The following is a 20,179-nucleotide window of genomic DNA, read 5'->3' as shown; positions in this document are numbered from 1 at the left end:
TGGGACGTGTCTCAGTGTCTGCCTGCGTTCCAAATGGCACCTTGTTTCCTATATACAGTGAGCTCCAAAAGTATTGGGACAGTGATCATTAGTTTGTTTTTCGGGCTCTGCACTCCAGCACTTTGGATTTGAAATGATACAATGACTAGGAGGCTCTAGTTCAGACTGTCAGCTTTAATTTGAGGGTATTTCCAGCCATATCTGGTGAACCGTTTAGAAATTACAGCCCATTTTAGGGGACAAAAAAAGTGACTCCCAAATGACACAATAAATGATTTACCATTCATTTGTAATTGGCACAATATAATAACCAAAACAAACAGCAAATGCATCCAACAAATGTGTAGAGTCACACGCTTGTTGTAGTCATTGCGTGCTATGAATATGGGACCAAATACTACACTTTTTACTACTTTAATACACATATAAGTGAATTTGTCCCAATACTTTTGGCCGCCTTAAAATGGGCTTCGGGACTATGTACAAAAAGTGCTGTAATTCCTAAACGGTTCACCCGTTATGGATGAAAATACCATCAAATTAAAGCTGAGTCTGCACTTTAACCTCCTAGTCATTGTGTCGTTTCCAAGGTGCTGGAGTACAGAGCCAAAACAGCAAAAATGTGTCTCTGTCCCAACACTTTTGGAGCTCACTGTCGTTCGCACACTACGTATGGATTAGGGGACCATTTGGGACAGACGACAGCATAGATAGGCCTAGACTTAAGAGGACAGAAGATAGACTTGAGAGGATTCTCAGGATAGTGAAGTTTGGTTTTATTCCCAGAGGAGCCGAAGGTGTTTTCACCATTAGGACTGAGACTGCTGTGTCTGGGGGCCCAGCCAGCACGTCTCTGACCTTTAGTGATTCCACTGACTGAAAGATGGAAGGACGGGCAGATACAGAAAGACGGACCGAATGACAGACTGACAGACATTGAGTAGGCCTATCTGTGCTCTGGACCTTTATCAGTGGTGTAGGTTCAATTGAAAAACATAACACTCTATAATGTGTTTTCTAAATCTAGTTTGCTACCTTAAATAGCATACTATTTATTACCTTAGGATAACACACCCATACAAAACATACATTGCTCTGCTGTGGATTTTGTGTCACGTCACTCTGGTGCGGGCTGCATGGAAATGAATCATTGTTTTGCTGATTAGGGAGCTGCAGTGGGTTATGGTATTAAACCACCTGAGGCTTTCTGAACCATGGTTTTGAGGCCTGTTGGGTGTAGGCCTGTTGGGTGCCAGTGAACCGAAATGGTAAAACCATTTAGTTTCGCAAGTGTTAGGGCCCAGTCCTTTCTCTCAACATGTATGGATTTGTTTCCCGGTTGATTCCCAGATCTTTCATGTGTAGCCTAACAAATGATAGGAATCCGTTTTGAAATACCTGTTTTGGTGTCCCTTGGTTCTTGTTGAATACACCAGTCTCTAATAGACTTTCATGTCATTCACCATCACTGGTCATTGTTTTCAGACTCCTTATGAGTCAGAGGTCGGAGGTCATGATATAATCAATCAATCAGCAGCCTGCTTTCCCTCGTCTTGTCTTGTGTTAGGCCTATAGGGCTATGCTACATAGAATCCGTATCTGCGAGAGGTTAACTGGTGTCATGAACACGCCTGTGGATTTCAAAAGGGAGCGTTTTCCCATTAGTTTCATATAGTATAGCAGTCTACATGTATTGAATACAGTTGAACTGTGCATCTGTCTATTTTTTAAGTTCTTCTCTGCAAATGATGATGTGTCAGACTGGTGTGAAAAAAACGATTTACCAGATCAATCTAGGGCTGGGTTACATGAGATGCTTCAGTGGAGTTTAATGCCTCAATCAAATTGTCTGTCAAGCTAGAGACGGCCGAATGCGTGGTTATTCTGCACACACAGCGTTTCTCTCTTTCCTCGCCGGCGGGAAATAATTTGGGTTCAGTTGATGCCTCAATTCAAAATAGTAGTTTATTTTTGCCTTACTTTATCTAGGGACAACTGTGGAGTCTTTGCATTGATTGAGTTATTGGCCTCATACTGGCATAGGCCTAACTTAAGCACATCACACCCTGCTACCTCACTTCTTAGTATGAAAACAATGTCACATTTCCTGTTTCATACTGATTACTGATTTATATATACACTAGATGACTGACAGGCACCTGTTTTGAAGCCACCGCGCCTCAATCTTGGAATTCCCCCATCGTTGTAAAAAAGATTTGATTCATGTCTGCATTTGTTTTTGCCACTTTTATTATATTACATACACCTACATACACTGCCTGTAGCCATGAAGTGCTTTGAAAGGCTGGTCATGGCTCACATCAACACCATTATCCCAGACACCCTAGACCCACTCCAATTTGCATACCGCTCCAACAGATCCACAGATGATGCAATCTCTATTGCACTCCACACTGCCCTTTCACACCTGGACAAAAGGAACACCTATGTGAGAACGCTGTTCATTGACTAGCTCAGCGTTCAACGCCATAGTACCCTCAAGGCTCATCACCAAGCTAAGGACCCTGGGACTAAACACCTCCCTCTGCAACTGGATCCTGGATTTCCTGACAGGCCGTCTCAGGTGGAAAGGGTAGGTAACAACACATCCGCCACGCTGAGCTGATCCTCAACACGGGGGCTCCTCAGGAGTGCGTGCTCAGTCCCCTCCTGTACTCCCTGTTCACTCACGACTGCATGGCCAGGCACAACTCCAACACCATCATTAAGTTTGCTGATGACACAACAGTGGTAGGCCTGATCACTGACAACAATGAGGCAGCCTATAGGGAGGAGGTCAGAGACCTGGTCGTGTGGTGCCAGGACAATAACCTCTCCCTCAACGTGGTCAAGACAAAGGAGATGATTGTGGACTACAGGAAAAGGAGGACCGAGCACGCCCCCATTCTCATCGACAGGGCTGTAGTGGAGCATCTTGAGAGTTTCAAGTTTCAAGTTCAAGTCCACATTACCAACAAACTATCATGGTCCTAGCACACCAAGACAGTCGTGAAGAGGGCACGACAAAACCTATTCCCCCTCAGGAGACTTGGATTTGGCATGGGTCCTCAGATCCTCAAAAGGTTCTACAGCTGCACCATCGAGAGCATCCTCCTGGCTGGTTGCATCACTGCCTGGTATGGCAACTGCTCAGCCTCCAACCGCAAGGCACTACAGAGGGTAGTGCGTATGGCCTAGTACATCACTGGGGCCAAGCCTCCTGCCATCCAGGACCAGTATACCAAGCGGTGTCAGAGGAAGGAGAATACTGTAGAATTTCATTCCTATTAAGGACTGGGGGAAGGAGCAGAGTGTGCAAAGCTGTCATCAAGGCAAAGGGTGGCTACTTTGAAGAATCTCAAATATAAAATATACTTTGATTTATTTAACACTATTTTGGTTACTACATGATTCCATGTGTGTTATTTCATAGTTTTAATGTCTTCACTGTTATTCTACAATGTATTGTAGAATAGTACAAATATAGAAAATCCCTTGAATGAGTAGATGTATCCAAACTTTTGACTGGTACTGTATATAACGACATGCTTGATGTTTTGTGTACACAGTTCATTAGGTACACCCATCTAGTACCGGGTCAGGCGCCCTTTTGCCTCCAGAACAGCCTGAATTCTTCAGGGCATGGACATGTTGCTTAATTGGTATCAAGGGACCTAATTTGTGCCAGGAAAACATTCCCCACACCATTACTCCACCGCCACCAGCCTGTATCGTTGACACCAGGAGGTTTGGGGCCATGGACTCATGCTGCTTACGCCAAATCCTGACTCTGCCATCAGCCTAAAGCAACAGGAACCGGGATTCGTCGGACCAGGCACTGTTTTTCTACTCCTTAATTGGTGATCACATTCCCGCTGGAGCCACTTCTTGCTTTTAGCTGATAGGAGTGGAACCCGGTGTGGTTGTCTGCTGCAATAGCCCATCAACGACAAGGACCGACAGGTCGTGCGTTCCGAGATGCTGTTCGGCACACCATTTTTGTACTGCGCCGTTATTTTCCTGATTGTGGCCTGCCTGTTAGCTTGCACAATTCTTGCCATTTTCCTTCGACCTCTCATCAACGAGCTGTTTTCGCCCACAGGACTGCCGCTGACTGGATGTTTTTGGTTTTGTTGAACCGTTCTTTGTAAACCCTAGACTCGTGAAAAGCCCAGGAGGCCAGAGATTTCTGAGATACTGGAACCGGCGCGCCTGGCACTGATGATCATACCATGCTCAAAGTTGCGAACGTTCAATCGAATAGGAACTGGATGCCTGTCTGTATCACATTTTAGGAAAGACCCAGATGCAGACAGTGTCGAAGTAACAAAAGTTTATTACAAGAACAGGGGCAGGCAAAACAACAGGTCAAGGGCAGGCAGAGGTCAGTAATCCAGATCAGAGTCAAACAGTACAGAACGGCAGGCAGTCTCAGGGTCAGGGCAGGCAGAGGTCATTAACCCAAGGCGGTGTGACAAGGTACAGAACGGTAGGCAGGCTCAGGGTCAGTTTAGACAGAAAGGTCAGGAAAACAAGAACTATAGAAAAAGACAGGAGTAAGGGGAAAACCACTGGTTGGCTTGACGGACAAAACAAACTGGCAACAGAAAAACAGAGAACACAGGTATAAATACACTGGGGATAATGGGGAAGATGGGCGACACCTGGAGGGGGATGGAGACAAGCACAAAGACAGGTGAAACAGGTCAGGGTGTGAGTGTCTGCCTGCTTTATAAAGCGAACCACGGCCACGTGACTCACAGTCTGTAGGAGCAAACCATTTTCTTGAACGACCGGTGGACCTAATAAACTGGCCACTGAGTAAGTTGTTAGACTACACCTACTATAGAATAGAAGAGGCATTTGAATTTCATTGAATTTAACTGAAGAAAATTATATCCTTTCATTCAAATTCTAATTGCACTTCTGTATCCTGTTTACAACTTCAAGTTCAATTAAAATGTAAGAATGGAATTCTGAATTGAGCACAACCCTGCTGTAAACCTGTTTTATTATTTGGTAGTCTAGATTAGCTACCTGGTTTGTCCACATATTTTGTCAATATTTTTGGCAAGATCTTTTCCATAGTATTATAGTTCCATAGCACAGACTCCAGTCCCACCTGGCCGTGCTTCTGCTCCAGTTTCAACTGTTCTGCCTGTGATTATTATTATTTGACAATGCTGGTCATTTATGAACATTTGAACATCTTGGCCATGTTCTGTTATAATCTCCACCCGGCACAGCCAGAAGAGGACTGGCCACCCCACATAGCCTGGTTCCTCTCTAGGTTCTACACCTGCCTTACTTGCTGTTTGGGGTTTTAGGCTGGGTTTCTGTACAGCACTTTGAGATGTCAGCTGATGGAAGAAGGGCTATATAAATACATTTGATTTGATATTAGATGTAAACTCAGCAAAAACATAAACATCCTCTCACTGTCAACTGCGTTTATTTTCAACAAACTTAACATGTGTAAATATTTGTAGGAACATAAGATTCAACAACTCAGACATAAACTGAACAAGTTCCACAGACATTTGACAAACAGAAATGGGATAATGTGTCCCTGAACAAAGGGGGGTCAAAATCAGAAGTAACAGTCTGATGTGGCCACCAGCTGCATTAAGTACTGCAGTGCATCTCCTCCTCATGGACTGCACCAGATTTGCCTGTTCTTGCTGTGAGATGTTACTCCACTCTTCCACCAAGGCACCTGCAAGTTCCTGGACATTTCTGGGGTGAATGGCCCTAGCCCTCACCCTCCGATTCAACAGACGTGCTCAATGGGATTGAGATCCGGGCTCTTCGCTGGCTATGGCAGAACACTGACATTCCTGTCTTGCAGGAAATCATACACAGAATGAGCAGTATGGCTGGTGGCATTGTCATGCTGGAGGGTCATGTCAGAATGAGCCTGCAGGAAGGGTACCACATGAGGATCAGTTGTCCATCCTGTCTTCCTGTAGCGCTGTCTTAGTTAGGCGTCTCACAGTACGGACATTGAAATGTGTTGCCCTGGCCACATCTGCAGTCCTCATGCCTCCTTGTAGCATGCCTAAGGCACGTTCTCGCAGATGAGCAGGGACCCTGGGCATCTTTCTTTTGGTGTTTTTCAGAGTCAGTAGAAAGGCCTCTTTTGTGTTCATAACTGTGACCTTAATTACCTACCGCCTGTAAGCTGTTAGTGTCTTATCGACCGTTCCACAGGTGCATGTTCATTAATTGTTTATGGTTCATTGAACAAGCATGGGAAACAGAGTTTAAACCCTTTACAATGAAGATCTGTGAAGTTATTTGGATTTTTACAAATTATTTTTGAAAGACAAGGTCCTGAAAAAGGGACGTTTATTTTTTTGCTGATCTTATTTCTTTATCCACACATCCTTAAATGAGGGTCACAGTGCAGTACATGGCCAGAATCTCAAAATAAAATATTTTATCCTTTGCAGTGTAATCAAGGTTTTTTCAGCCCATTGATCAGGTCACAATTAGCCTAGCTACAGTTTTTAATGAGAGTGCTGCTGGAAGCTGTTCAATGCACACACAGCTCTAGGAGCCTTTTTAGCTGATAGGTCAAAGAACACGTTAAAGTCCCTTTAATCATCTAACAAGTAGCCCAGGAAGCTTGTAGAAAAAGCCTAGAAGTACACTCAACATGGATGCCGGTCCACCCATCACGGAACATTGACTTGAATGGGTTTCCCTTCTAGGAATTATATTTCTATGGCCCCACACCAAGTCAGCATTCTGAGATGATAAAATCTCCTCTCTGTGCAGTTGAGGAATGGAAAACATTCTAATAATCATAGAAATCTTAATTGGTGAATCAGTTTTGTGGTAGGGCTGTGACGGTCATGGAATGGTGGATGACTGTAATTGGCCAGCCAAATGACTACGTTCTCTGTAATAACTATTCGAATAGCACATGTTTAAAAATATCTCCTCCACGTGCTGGCATAGAAATAGAACTATTAGAACGGTCGTCCCCATTCAAGTCAATGATTGCATAGTGGGTGGACTGGTGGCCATAGCAAGTGTACCTATAGGAGCAAAGCTGGAAGTAAAAGCAGGAAGTGTACACATCAATATGTACTGTGATTTGTTGATTCAACTCAACTGGCATGACAAGGAATCCACTCCATTGCATGAGCCACATCAGTTAACATCAAATACTGTTTGCTACAAGACCTTGATTGTTTCAGCAAGGAGCAACGGACAGGACGGCCGGACGCAACTGCCCGGCCGTCCTGTCTTCAGTCGGTTGTTCGCCCCGCCCCCCCCCCCCCCAACCCCATAAACAAACAAAAAATGGTTATAGAGTTTTTTTCTCCATTTTCATGACAGTCTTCATCCATAACCGTCGGTTACACAGGTAATTAATTGTGCCAGCCCTTCGGTGGTGTTAGTATGATCTAGTTGATATATATATATATATATATATATATATATATATATATATATATATATATATATTCTGTAGGCAAGCAGAGTTTTTCTTGTTTTAGACATTTTGACAGGTCCTGTACTGCGCACACAGACAGCTGGCCTTCCCTTTATGCTGCAGCAGCCAGTCAGAAAACTTGCCAATATTTTACTAAATCATAAACCTCCCATTGCTCAGTTCCCTTGTAAAAAAACGGTGGGATCCTGGCTGTGTTGCTATTGTTGTAAAATCATGCAAAGCTGCTTGTGGCTGACAATGTTTCTACCAGACTCCTCTGTGGTCTGCTTTAATGAAGCACAGGCCTTTTGCTTCTCTCTCTCTCTCTCTCTCTCTCTCTCTCCTTTCTCTCAATCTCTCTCTCTCTCCTTTCTCTCTCTTTCTCTCCTTTCTCTCTTTCTTTCCTTTCTCTTTCTCTCTCTTTTCATAACACCACCTTTTACTTTCCCTTTCCAAGGATAAAAGATGCTGGTGGCTCATAAATGCAGCAGTCACAGAGATGCAAATACATTTTTCCTCCATCGTCGAGATTAGAGATGGGCTGGCGGTGTCACTGACTGTCTCTGGGCGAGAAAACAATTTTCACTGCCGTATTTATCATCAAACAATCTCCAGACTCGGGGACAGGCAGGGGCTGAATGACAGGAGAGGAGAGGAGAAAGGAGGGAGGGAGGGGAGATGATTTGTGGTTGGTGGGGTAGTGGAGAGAGGAGGAAAAAGAGAGAGGGAGAGGGCGAGGGCGAGCAAAAGCTCAGATGGAGGATCTGCTAAACCCTCAATGTGGCTGTCGGTAAACACACTTGCGATGTGGCGATGTGTGAGCCCCTCTCATGCTGGACTTCAGGAGACTTAGATGAGAAGGATTAGGACTGCAGAAAAGGGCTCGGTCTGGACTCTGTAAGTGCTGTAGCCAACTCACACTGGCCATTGAGAATGATTGTCGATTGGAAACTATTTACTGAATGTCTGTGTGTTTGTATCGGTTTGTCTGATGACCTACTGGAGGGTTGTTTCTCCATCACACTGCAACTCCAGTGAATGGAGCCGCTGGCTGTGTGTGTGTGTGTGTGTTTGTTGCTCTGTTCGAGGCACCTGTAATCACTCAGAAGTGGAGCTCACAGACCAGAGCGATTACGGAGCTGCCTGCCTAGCATGCCTGCCCTCAGGCTCTGCTCTCCTCTCCTGTGCTTGTGCTGGTGCTGCTGTACACACACCCCCACACATATACACACAGACATATACAGTCGTGGCCAAAAGTTTTGAGAATGACACAAATATTAATTTTCACAAAGTCTGCTGCCTCAGTGTCTTTAGATATTTTTGTCAGATGTTACTATGGAATACTGAAGTATAATTACAAGCATTTCATAAGGGTCAAAGGCGTTTATTGACAATTACATGAAGTTAATGCAAAGAGTCAATGTTTGCAGTGTTGACCCTTCTTTTTCAAGACCTCTGCAATCCGCCCTGGCATGCCGTCAATTAACTTCTGGGCCACAATCTGACTCATGGAAGCCCATTCTTGCATAATCAATGCTTGGAGTTTGTCAGAATATGTGGGTTTTTGTTTGTCCACCCACCTCTTGAGGATTGACCACAAGTTCTCAATGGGATTAAAGTCTGGGGAGTTTCCTGGCCATGGACCCAAAATATCAATGTTTTGTTCCCCAAGCCACTTAGTTATCACTTTTGCCTTATGGCAAGGTGCTTCATCATGCTGGAGAAGGCATTGTTCATCACCAAACTGTTCCTGGATGGTTGGGAGAAGTTGCTCTCGGAGGATATGTTGGTACCATTCTTTATTCATGGCTGTGTTCTTAGGCAGTGAGTGAGCCCACTCCCTTGGCTGAGAAGCAACCCCACACATGAATGGTCTCAGGATGCTTTACTGTTGGCATGACACAGGACTGATGGTAGCGCTCACCTTGTCTTCTCCGGACAAGCTTTTTTCCGGATGCTCCAATCAATCGGAAAGGGGATTCATCAGAGTAAATTACTTTACTCCAGTCCTCAGCAGTCCAATCCCTGTACCTTTTGCAGAATATCAGTCTGTCCCTGATGTTTTTCCTGGAGAGAAGTGGCTTCTTTGCTGCCCTTCTTGACACCAGGCCATCCTCCAAAAGTATTTGCCTCACTGTGCGTGCAGATGCACTCACATCTGCCTGCTGCCATTCCTGAGCAAGATCTGTACTGGTGGTGCCCCGATCCCACAGCTGAATCAACTTTAGGAGACGGTTCTGGCGCTTGCTGGACATTCTTGGGCGCCCTGAAGCCTTCTTCACAACAATTGAACCGCTATCCTTGAAGTTCTTGATGATCCGATAAATGGTTGATTTTGGTGCAATCTTACTGGCAGCAATATCCTTGCCTGTGAAGCCCTTTTTGTGCAAAGCAATGATGACGGCACGTGTTTCCTTGCAGGTAACCATGGATGACAGAGGAAGAACAATGATTCCAAGCACCACCCTCCTTTTGAAGCTTCCAGTCTGTTATTCGAACTCAATCAGCATGACAGAGTGATCTCCAGCCGTGTCCTCGTCAACACTCACACCTGTGTTAACGAGAGAATCACTGACATGATGTTAGCTGGTCCTTTTGTGGCAGGGCTGAAATGCAGTGGAAATGTTTTTGGGGAATCAGTTCATTTGCATTTCAAAGAGGGACTTTGCAATTAATTACAATTCATCTGATCACTCTTCATAACATTCTGGAGTATATGCAAATTACCATCATGCAAACTGAGGCAGCAGACTGAAAATTAATATTTGTTACATTCTCAAAACCTTTGGCCACGACTGTACACACGCACACACACACACAGAGAAAGAGAATTAGGGAGTGGTGTATCAGAAAGCCAGCCTAGAACTGTGATGTTTTCCTCAGTTCAGTTTAGGCTGGAGGGAGAGTTCTCTATCTGTCAACAAAATGACATAAATTACTCATTTTGAATGTTGTCTGGAATAGGTTGTATCAATGTGATGAATGAATATATGACTTATTATTCTATGAATATAATGTGTAGTAGTGTATGTAACACAGATGGAGGTGTCGATGCCTGATCTTTGACCTCTTTCTTCGTACTGCCAGGTAGAGGTTCCGAACCCATCCTGAGACCGCAACACCGGCCCGCAGAGGGACAAGAGGAAAGTACTGCGCAAGGTAAGGATCTCAGAATGGGTCACCATGCTGCCCTGGCTAATGCATCTAGGCTAGTAGCACACTGCACTGGATAACCCCATTGGGCAGCAGCACTGTGTCAGATAGGACCCACTGTCCATGGGACTTGAACCGGTTCTGTGTACGATGACAGTATAGACGAGGAGTGACTGTCCTTGGGTTATTCCTAATGGGAATTGGCTTCTCGTAATGTTAATGTAATAATTGAATAAGCCAGTGAAACTGCGGCGTATATGAAACCATTCCTCACAGGCTGTGTTGTAGCAAATAAAGTCAGACAGTGATACAGGGAGGGAGACCGTCAGGGAGGGAGTCCCCTCAGTGAGTTGGATAGTAGTGCTCGGGGGCTGGGAGGCCCGAGCACCGTGTTTCTCCCTGTGTACAGAGCTGCTCAGTCAACCGAAAAATGAGCAGTGCGTCGGTGTGTCAGAGTGTGTGTGTGTGTGTGTGTGTGTGTGTGTGTGTGTGTGTGTGTGTGAGCTCTCATGTTCACCCTCTGACTCAGCAGCAAGACCACTGGCCTCTCTAACCCCACCGGACACTCGGCCTCAAGTCACACACAGACACTGAGTGGATGAAACGTGTGTGTGTGTGTGTGTGTTCCTTAATTTATCATATTAGGTTAGCTGGAATAAATGAGATTAGGCCTATAGCCTATTTGATTAAATTAGATGTCCACTTTAGCCATAACAGAAGACGCAGGTGAACGCTTTCATAACTAGTAAATACTCTGTTGTTCTAAAAACAACTGTCTGTGTTTCCCCAATGAGGATGCACCGGGTCGGTGACATGTCAGTGTTTGTCAGGGATTTGGTGTGTTCTCTGTCATTAGTGTTTACCGAGCGCGGTGTCCGTCAGTCAGAGAACCAGCCTTAGCGTCCTGTGAGTGTGTCTGCTGGATGTTTGTGGTGGTTGTACGGGAGCCAAATAAACGTTGGAAAACCTCTCGACAACATCAGGTGCGGTAAGAGTGTGTAACTAAGTGTTATGCTGTAGACAGGGCGGGGGGATAACTAGACAGGGCGGGGGGATTTCTTTGGGATCTGTCTGCACGACGACTCAACGAACTCGATGTGTCAACCTGTGACCTGACCCTGGGCATTGGCCCATCACCCTCTCAAAAGGCATTGTCAGTGTTTCCCCTAGTGTTTTTGAGGAGGTTGCAGCGTGCAGTGCGGTTTTTGGGGAAATGATTGGGTAAGGGGATACCTAGTCCGTTAGAATTCATTCAACCGAAATGCGTCCGTTTCCGCTCATCAAATCTGACGATGCTAATATGCTAACTCCAGGCTAGAGCCATAAGTAAATCATGGATTATTGTGAATTATGTTGCGGGGCTTCAGACACAACTCAAGGTAAAGGTCATTTGACCCAAATCTAGATTTTTGCATGTACTATCCCTTTAAGGCCTTCTTCCACCCGGAGGCGGAGCTGAAGCACAGAGAATAGTCCTGCTTTCATTCAAATACTTTGAGCCTACCTGGAGACGGAGTGCCAGATGGGCAGGGCTTGTGCTTTTGGGACTATTCCATTGTTTTCATTGTGCCAGATCCAAGCAAGCGCAATCGAGCACAGCCAGAGTATTTGAAAGGAAATAAATAGGGCCTACTGTTTGAACCCAGGTCTCCCACAGCCCGGACAGAGCCGACGCAGAGAGACAATAGACCAGGCGTTTGTCTAGCCAGCTGTCTTTGTCTCTCTATATGCCCTGATGTGTTGCAGATGTGGCAGCCAGGGTTCTCATCTCAACACTGTGTGTGATTTATAGCTCAGGACACAGAGCTTTATAAACCGGCAGGACAACGTCAACAACAGTGTGGTGTGTGTGTAGAGATGGGGCCATGGCGACTGCGGTGTGCTGGCCTGCTGGATTGGTCGATCTGTGTCTTGACTGTCTGACCTGATGTTTGGCTACCTTGGTGTGCTCTGTGGCCCCGGGTCGCTTTTATCTCGCTACTGTGTCAGCCACGGACTTAAGGCCAGATTCAATCCTGTCGTTTTTTGTCCACTATGCACATTTTGAAGGCAATGTTCCCCATGGTCGCCGGAGACCACATTCACGGTAAACTCAGCAAATAGAAATGTCAATCGCGCGATACCTCAGATCTTCTGCAGGTTTGATAAATGTGGTCTTCTCTCTCTCTCTCTCTCTCCCGATCGCCATGAAATCTGAGAAAGAGGATGGATACACAATGGTCCAACGCTGGTTCGGTTTTGCTGGTGTGTGTGTGGTGGTGTGGTGTGTGTGTGTGTATGTATGAGAGATGTGTCTGACTAATTGATTTCCCATGGTGTTTTGGGAATAGCTGAAAGTTTGCCCACCCTCATTTACCACCACATCCTTCTCCAGTCTTTTCTCCCCCATTAGTTCTCTTGTCATTAAGTTTCTTTGCTGGCAGCTTGATGCTGTTTCAGGTTTCAACTCTGCTTTCATGTTTCCCTTCGCTTCCCTGAGACGTTTGTCGGTCTGTCTGTCTGTCGTCTCTCTCTCTCTCTCTCTCTCTCTTACTCTCTCTCGCTGTCTCTTTCTCTGCCTGTCTGTTGTCTCTCTCTCTCGCTGTCTCTCTCTCTCTCTGTCTATCGTCTCTCTCTCTCTCGCTGTCTCTTTCTCTGCCTGTCTCTCTCTCTCTCTCTCTCTCTCGCTGTCTCTCTCTCTCTCTGTCTATCGTCTCTCTCTCTCTCGCTTTCTCTTTCTCTGCCTGTCTGTTGTCTCTCTCTCTCACTGTCTCTCTCTCTCTCTCTCTCTGTCTATCGTCTCTCTCTCTCTTGCTGTCTCTTTCTCTGCCTGTCTGTTGTCTCTCTCTCGCAAACTCTCTCTCTCTCTGTCTCTCTCTGTCTATCGTCTCTCTCTCTTTCGCTGTCTCTTTCTCTGCCTGTCTGTTCTCTCTCTCTCGCTGTCTCTCTCTCTCTCTCTCTCTCTCTCTGTCTATCGTCTCTCTCTCTCTCGCTGTCTCTTTCTCTCACTGTCTCTCTCTCTCTGTCTCTCTCTATCGTCTCTCTCTCCCTAGTTGGTCGTAGTTGTAGCGTCACAGTAGTGGGACTAGTATAACACTAGATCCACGTGAGTGTATTCCCACTCTACCGCATGTTTTTCTGCCAGCTGACACCCACACGCTCTCTCTGTCTCTCTCTCTCTCGCTCTCCCCCCCCCCCCCCCTCCCCCATCTCTTTCTCTCTCCCTCTCTTTCGCCGCAGTGTCCTTGAGAAAGCAATGACTTTTGCATCATGCAAAGCGTTAGGGCTGGGTTGTTTCCGTGTCTCTCCGTCAGTCTGTCACTCTCCAGGTAGCAGCGACATGGCAGGTTGTTGGCAGGTGGGAGCCGAGCCACGGTCTCACCTCGCTTTACTCTCAGGAGAGGAGACAGAGAGAGGCCCTGCTGTTTGAGGCCCTGCTGTTTGAGGCTCTGCTGTTTGAGGCCCCGCTGTGCTGTTTGAGTTTGGCCGGATGATGTTCACGTTGATTGTTTTCAGATATTCAGGGTTTGAAACCAACAGCAGAGCTCAGCTCTCTCTTACATCTCCGTAATATCCCTATATGGCCGTTTGTTTGACTAGGCGAAGAGAAGCAGAAGGTGCTTGTTTGCAAAAGTGAAATAAATACAAAATTGTCACTTTCACAGCCACAGTGCCAAATATCTAACATGTCCTGTGTGTGTGTGTGTGTGTGTGTGTGTGTGTGTGTGTGTGGATGGATGTTCATTTATTTCATTAAAAGCACAATCACACCATCACAAGCCTTATCTCAGACCCGGATCGTCACACTTGCTTTGTCACAGTTTTCCACCCACTCAATCTAAAATATTCATAAGTGAGTTGAAGAATGAATCCTAGGCTTATTATCTACCTGTAAGACCGCACCCCTTCAGTTTCTGTCGTTCGTCTGTCCCCCCGCGCTGGATCGGATGTCCCTGCGTACATTGGTTGGCTGCTCTTATTTATTTTTTTACAGCTCAGCCATATGTGTTCTGTACGTTGGTCCTTTGTGATCCTGCTGAACCTCTGATGTCACGTATGTCACCTCCCAGCTGGCCTATTGCAGTAGTACAGACTTACCCACAGCAGCTCTCTGGACCCAGCTCGTTAGCTGGATATAGACAATGTGCACGGTGTAAGTCGGGTTTATTGAGCCAAACACAATACCATGTTTTTCTGTAATATGGCTATATTTGACATGTTGAGTTTTCTCTTCCTGCACTTGCAGTGCCTCTGTTTCCACCTGTAAGACCAGCCCAGCAGAGTACATGATTTCATTTTCATTACAGCAGTATCTCTGCTTAATGCGTTGTTTTGTCGCCCAGTCAGTTTCCCATTCGCGAACTTCTCCGGTCCCCACAGATAGTTTGTCTAGTCAATACAGTTGCAGGCAGCAGATAATTGGAAAGTCGCAGTGTTTGTAGAGGAGAGGACATGTCCTTATATGACAATAACACCAACACTTTGGTTTGCGCCTGGGAATGAAGAGGAAGGATATCTTCCTTATGGGAAGCAACATGTCCAAATAACTAACACTAACACTAACACACACACACACACACACACTCTCTCTCTCTCTATCTATCTATCTATCTATCTATCTATCTATCTATCTATCTATCTATCTATCTATCTATCTATCTATCTATCTATCTATCTATCTATCTATCTATCTACAGTGCCTTGCGAAAGTATTCGGCCCCCTTGAACTTTGCGACCTTTTGCCACATTTCAGGCTTCAAACATAAAGATATAAAACTGTATTTTTTTGTGAAGAATCAACAACAAGTGGGACACAATCATGAAGTGGAACGACATTTATTGGATATTTCAAACTTTTTTAACAAATCAAAAACTGAAAAATTGGGCGTGCAAAATTATTCAGCCCCCTTAAGTTAATACTTTGTAGCGCCACCTTTTGCTGCGATTACAGCTGTAAGTCGCTTGGGGTATGTCTCTATCAGTTTTGCACATCGTGAGACTGAAATTTTTTCCCATTCCTCCTTGCAAAACAGCTCGAGCTCAGTGAGGTTGGATGGAGAGCATTTGTGAACAGCAGTTTTCAGTTCTTTCCACAGATTCTCGATTGGATTCAGGTCTGGACTTTGACTTGGCCATTCTAACACCTGGATATGTTTATTTTTGAACCATTCCATTGTAGATTTTGCTTTATGTTTTGGATCATTGTCTTGTTGGAAGACAAATCTCCGTCCCAGTCTCAGGTCTTTTGCAGACTCCATCAGGTTTTCTTCCAGAATGGTCCTGTATTTGGCTCCATCCATCTTCCCATCAATTTTAACCATCTTCCCTGTCCCTGCTGAAGAGAAACAGGCCCAAACCATGATGCTGCCACCACCATGTTTGACAGTGGGGATGGTGTGTTCAGGGTGATGAGCTGTGTTGCTTTTACGCCAAACATAACGTTTTGCATTGTTGCCAAAAAGTTCAATTTTGGTTTCATCTGACCAGAGCACCTTCTTCCACATGTTTGGTGTGTCTCCTAGGTGGCTTGTGGCAAACTTTAAACAACACTTTTTATGGATATCTTTAAGAAATGGCTTTCTTCTTGCCACTCTTCCATAAAGGCCAGATTTGTGCAATATACGACTGATTGTTGTCCTATGGACAGAGTCTCCCACCTCAGCTGTAGATCTCTGCAGTTCATCCAGAGTGATCATGGGCCTCTTGGCTGCATCTCTGATCAGTCTTCTCCTTGTATGAGCTGAAAGTTTAGAGGGACGGCCAGGTCTTGGTAGATTTGCAGTGGTCTGATACTCCTTCCATTTCAATATTATCGCTTGCACAGTGCTCCTTGGGATGTTTAAAGCTTGGGAAATCTTTTTGTATCCAAATCTGGCTTTAAACTTCTTCACAACAGTATCTCGGACCTGCCTGGTGTGTTCCTTGTTCTTCATGATGCTCTCTGCGCTTTTAACGGACCTCTGAGACTATCACAGTGCAGGTGCATTTATACGGAGACTTGATTACACACAGGTGGATTGTATTTATCATCATTAGTCATTTAGGTCAACATTGGATCATTCAGAGATCCTCACTGAACTTCTGGAGAGAGTTTGCTGCACTGAAAGTAAAGGGGCTGAATAATTTTGCACGCCCAATTTTTCAGTTTTTGATTTGTTAAAAAAGTTTGAAATATCCAATAAATGTCGTTCCACTTCATGATTGTGTCCCACTTGTTGTTGATTCTTCACAAAAAAATACAGTTTTATATCTTTATGTTTGGAGCCTGAAATGTGGCAAAAGGTCGCAAAGTTCAAGGGGGCCGAATACTTTCGCAAGGCACTGTATCCATCTATCTATCTATCTATCTATCTATCTATCTATCTATCGATCTATCGATCTATCTATCTATCTATACACACACACACACACACACAAATGTTCTGGCTTGTGTCTTCCTCAGACAGTCTAAGTGACTAGACCTGCCCTGTACTGAGAGGTATGGAATGCATCAGACCAGACCCAGCGCTGTGTGATGTTGGTGCTTCAGTCAGTGGATGGTGGCGGTACAAATCAAATGTTATTGGTCCCGTGTACATATATATATAGAACAGATGTTATCGCGGGTGTAGCGAAATGCTTCTGTTTCTAGCTCTAACAGTGCAGTAATACCTGACGATACAAAACAATACGCACAAATCCCCCAAAATACAAATAACCAAATGAAGAAATATCAGAATGAGTCCCCCTCAGAAATATACAAATTATGAATAAATATACATGTAAAATAAATATAAAATGGTGTGTAGAGACAGTACGGACAGTATATGAATAGAAAAGGTGTGTACAGCAGTAGTTATATAGGATGAGCCTTGACTAGAATACAGTATATACACATGAAGTGGGTAAGACAGTATGTAAACATTAAAGTGACCAGTGTTCAATGACTATGTACATAGGGCAGCAGTCCCTACGGTTCAGGGTAGGGTACTGGGCAGAGGCCGGTAGGAGGAGTGTGTTCGATGATTCAAGTGTTAAAAGGATGAGAGTTTGTTTCCCCAACAAAGTCAGTGTAGCATTCCTAGTAATTACCCCCTGCAATCTATGAACACTGTCTGTAACACTTAGCTACTGCACTTAGCTTACAGTATACTTAGCATGGCTGCTGCCTGCACACACACACACACACACACACACACACACACACACACACACACACACACACACACACACACACACACACACACACACACACCCCGAGCAACAGACCCCACACCTCTCTTTCACTTCCTCTTTTTCTCTTTTCTCACATCTATCTTTGTCTTCATCTCTTTCTCTCGCTATTTCTATCTCTGTCTCCTCGATCTCCATCTGTCTCTTTCTCTCTTCTCCTCTCAACCCCCCCCTGTTCTCTTTCTGTTCCTTCCTTCCTGCCCTGTGCTTTTTCTTCAACGCTCAACTGGGAACACTGGGTGCTGCTGGAAAGAGGTAGCCATGACAACGACCATTCTCAAGGAAAAAGTCGAGGCGGAGGCACACTTTCGCAATCTCTCTCGCTCTTTTGCTATCGGTCTCTATCTTTCTCTCCTGTCTCTGTCTCAACCCTGTTTTACTTTTCTTTCTCTTACTGTGTCCCTCTACCATGCACACTGATTGAGTCCTATGGAGAGTGACATAGAGGTAGGGCTGACCCCATGTAGTCGACTGGTCGATTGTTTTGTCGATAGGCTGTTGGTCGACCCAGATGTCTTTAATCGAGCAGTAGCTAAAAAAATCGAGCAGTATCTAAAAAAATCGAAATCTATATATATATATATATCATGGTGTACAAGACATCAGTCTGATTCGTGCCTGTCTGAGTGGAGGCCGTGTGGATGGCACAGTCCATCAGTCTAAGACGTGCTATTGGAATTGTATACGGTTCTGAAACACATCAGTGCGCTGTTGAATTGGCGCCTTTTCCTAGACCATGTTGCAATGTGCATAATAGCAAAGTTAACCAGCATATTGGTGTTGAGAACAATGCGGCGGAGGCAACAGCAGAATTGAAGAGATGAGAAAACAGCCCTTGCCTTATTGTTTAAGATAAGTGAAGAGAGAGGAAACCCCAACTTAATTAGGTCTATAATCAATAGCCGAACTGTTAAATGTAACTGGCTTTTTAAATCATCCGTATATCAACAGAAATAAGACCGATCCTGCTTCTGTTGCTTGTTTGAGTGTTTGTTTAATAGCCTACTGATTCTGTGAGCACCAAGCCTCATGCAATGAAATGTCAAGTAAACAATTTCCCAAATCCGTCTGTTTTTAATCTTTGCTTTGCTGTAATAAAGGCTTGACACTTTTTTGTTTGTTTTGTTAGAACAGCCTCTCGGGTATTATTTTTAATTTATTTTGTGTTGTTTACACTGTTCCAAATTGTCGGGAAAATAATATTTATAATAATAATAATAATAACGCTCCTTCTAATTGTTATTATTACTATAACTATTATGATCAAATGTAATGTCATTATCATTAGTAGGCTTAGTATTTCAGCCTTGTTATAACCACCATTGAGCTGTAGGCCTAAGAGCGTGTCCTGTTTAGTCTTAATATCGTAACTTACTAAGGCCTATATTTCAATACATATATAGGCTACTGTATCAATCAATCATTCATTCGTTCATGTCATCACACAGCATACGAGTCATTCGTGATTTGAGATGCAATCAAGCATTTTAGTTTTAAAATAGAACAAAAGCGAGCGTTGAATGATTAGCTTACACAATAAGTAAACCGTTCCATTTCGGAAATTGCATTCGCAAACAAATTTAACTCCTTTCATTCTTTGCTGTAATGAAGGCTTAACAAGAAAAAAATGTTACAACAGACTCTCTGGTACTTCCTTATTTTTCTTGATCTCCAGTATTTTCCACAACTAGTCGCATTTTTGCACACATCTTTTGGGTGCATGTGTGTATTTTTGCTCACATTGCACACATCTGACTTACCCTTTACCTCCTGAGCAACCAGTAAACATTGCCCCCATTTCAAGTTTATTTGTAACGTCCTCTGCATCCATTTAGCTGTCACGTGTTACGATGTTCAGAGTTTGTTAGAACCAATTTATTGATGTGATTATGATATGCTATAGGTCAGGCCCTGTTGTGCTGGGGGAGGTTGGGTAATGAAATGATGTGCACGAGCACAACACACCACAGCTGTAACTTCTGTCCTGTCTGAACCTGCCGATGTCAGTTATTTTTTACATGGCAGGAGAGTAACACTTCCAGACAGAATAACCTACAGTTTTTTTGGCGAACTCCAAGGTCCCGTGTGAATCGACATCCCCGTGTTTTCAGTGCCTGAGTTTGACAACGTGTTGCAGGTCGGTTTGCGCAAGAAAACAATAACTGATTCGATAACTTGGGCCAAGTGCTGCGCATAGCTATATATGAATGGACTACATATAGCCTATCAACTTTCACAGTGAATGCTTTTGTTCATATGTTTCGTGCGTATGAATTGAATATTGCCAAATGCACCAGTAAAAAATATTGAGCCTATTTAATGCAATGCTTGATGGTTAATAGGTGGCAAAGCAGCAGCATACAACTGACCTAAACGTTTGGAGTTCACTTT

At 44.4% G+C, this 20,179-nt stretch overlaps 1 protein-coding gene across 7 annotated transcripts in view; it reads left to right on the top strand.

Annotated features, from left to right (window-relative positions):
- The window catches only part of LOC139408906 (spermatid perinuclear RNA-binding protein-like), a 148,460-nt gene that overhangs the window by 18,059 nt on the left and 110,222 nt on the right, over positions 1-20,179 (top strand). For all 7 annotated transcript variants that reach the window (XR_011634332.1, XR_011634331.1, XM_071153356.1 and 4 more), the window contains one exon: positions 10,532-10,603. The gene's annotated coding sequence lies outside the window, so the exon portion shown is untranslated. The remainder of the gene's footprint in view (positions 1-10,531; positions 10,604-20,179) is intronic.

Source organism: Oncorhynchus clarkii, chromosome 5, assembly GCF_045791955.1.
Source record: "Oncorhynchus clarkii lewisi isolate Uvic-CL-2024 chromosome 5, UVic_Ocla_1.0, whole genome shotgun sequence".
Taxonomy (NCBI): Eukaryota; Metazoa; Chordata; class Actinopteri; order Salmoniformes; family Salmonidae; genus Oncorhynchus; species Oncorhynchus clarkii.
Note: the sequence above shows the minus strand (reverse complement) of the source record. Positions and strands in the feature narration are given on the sequence as shown.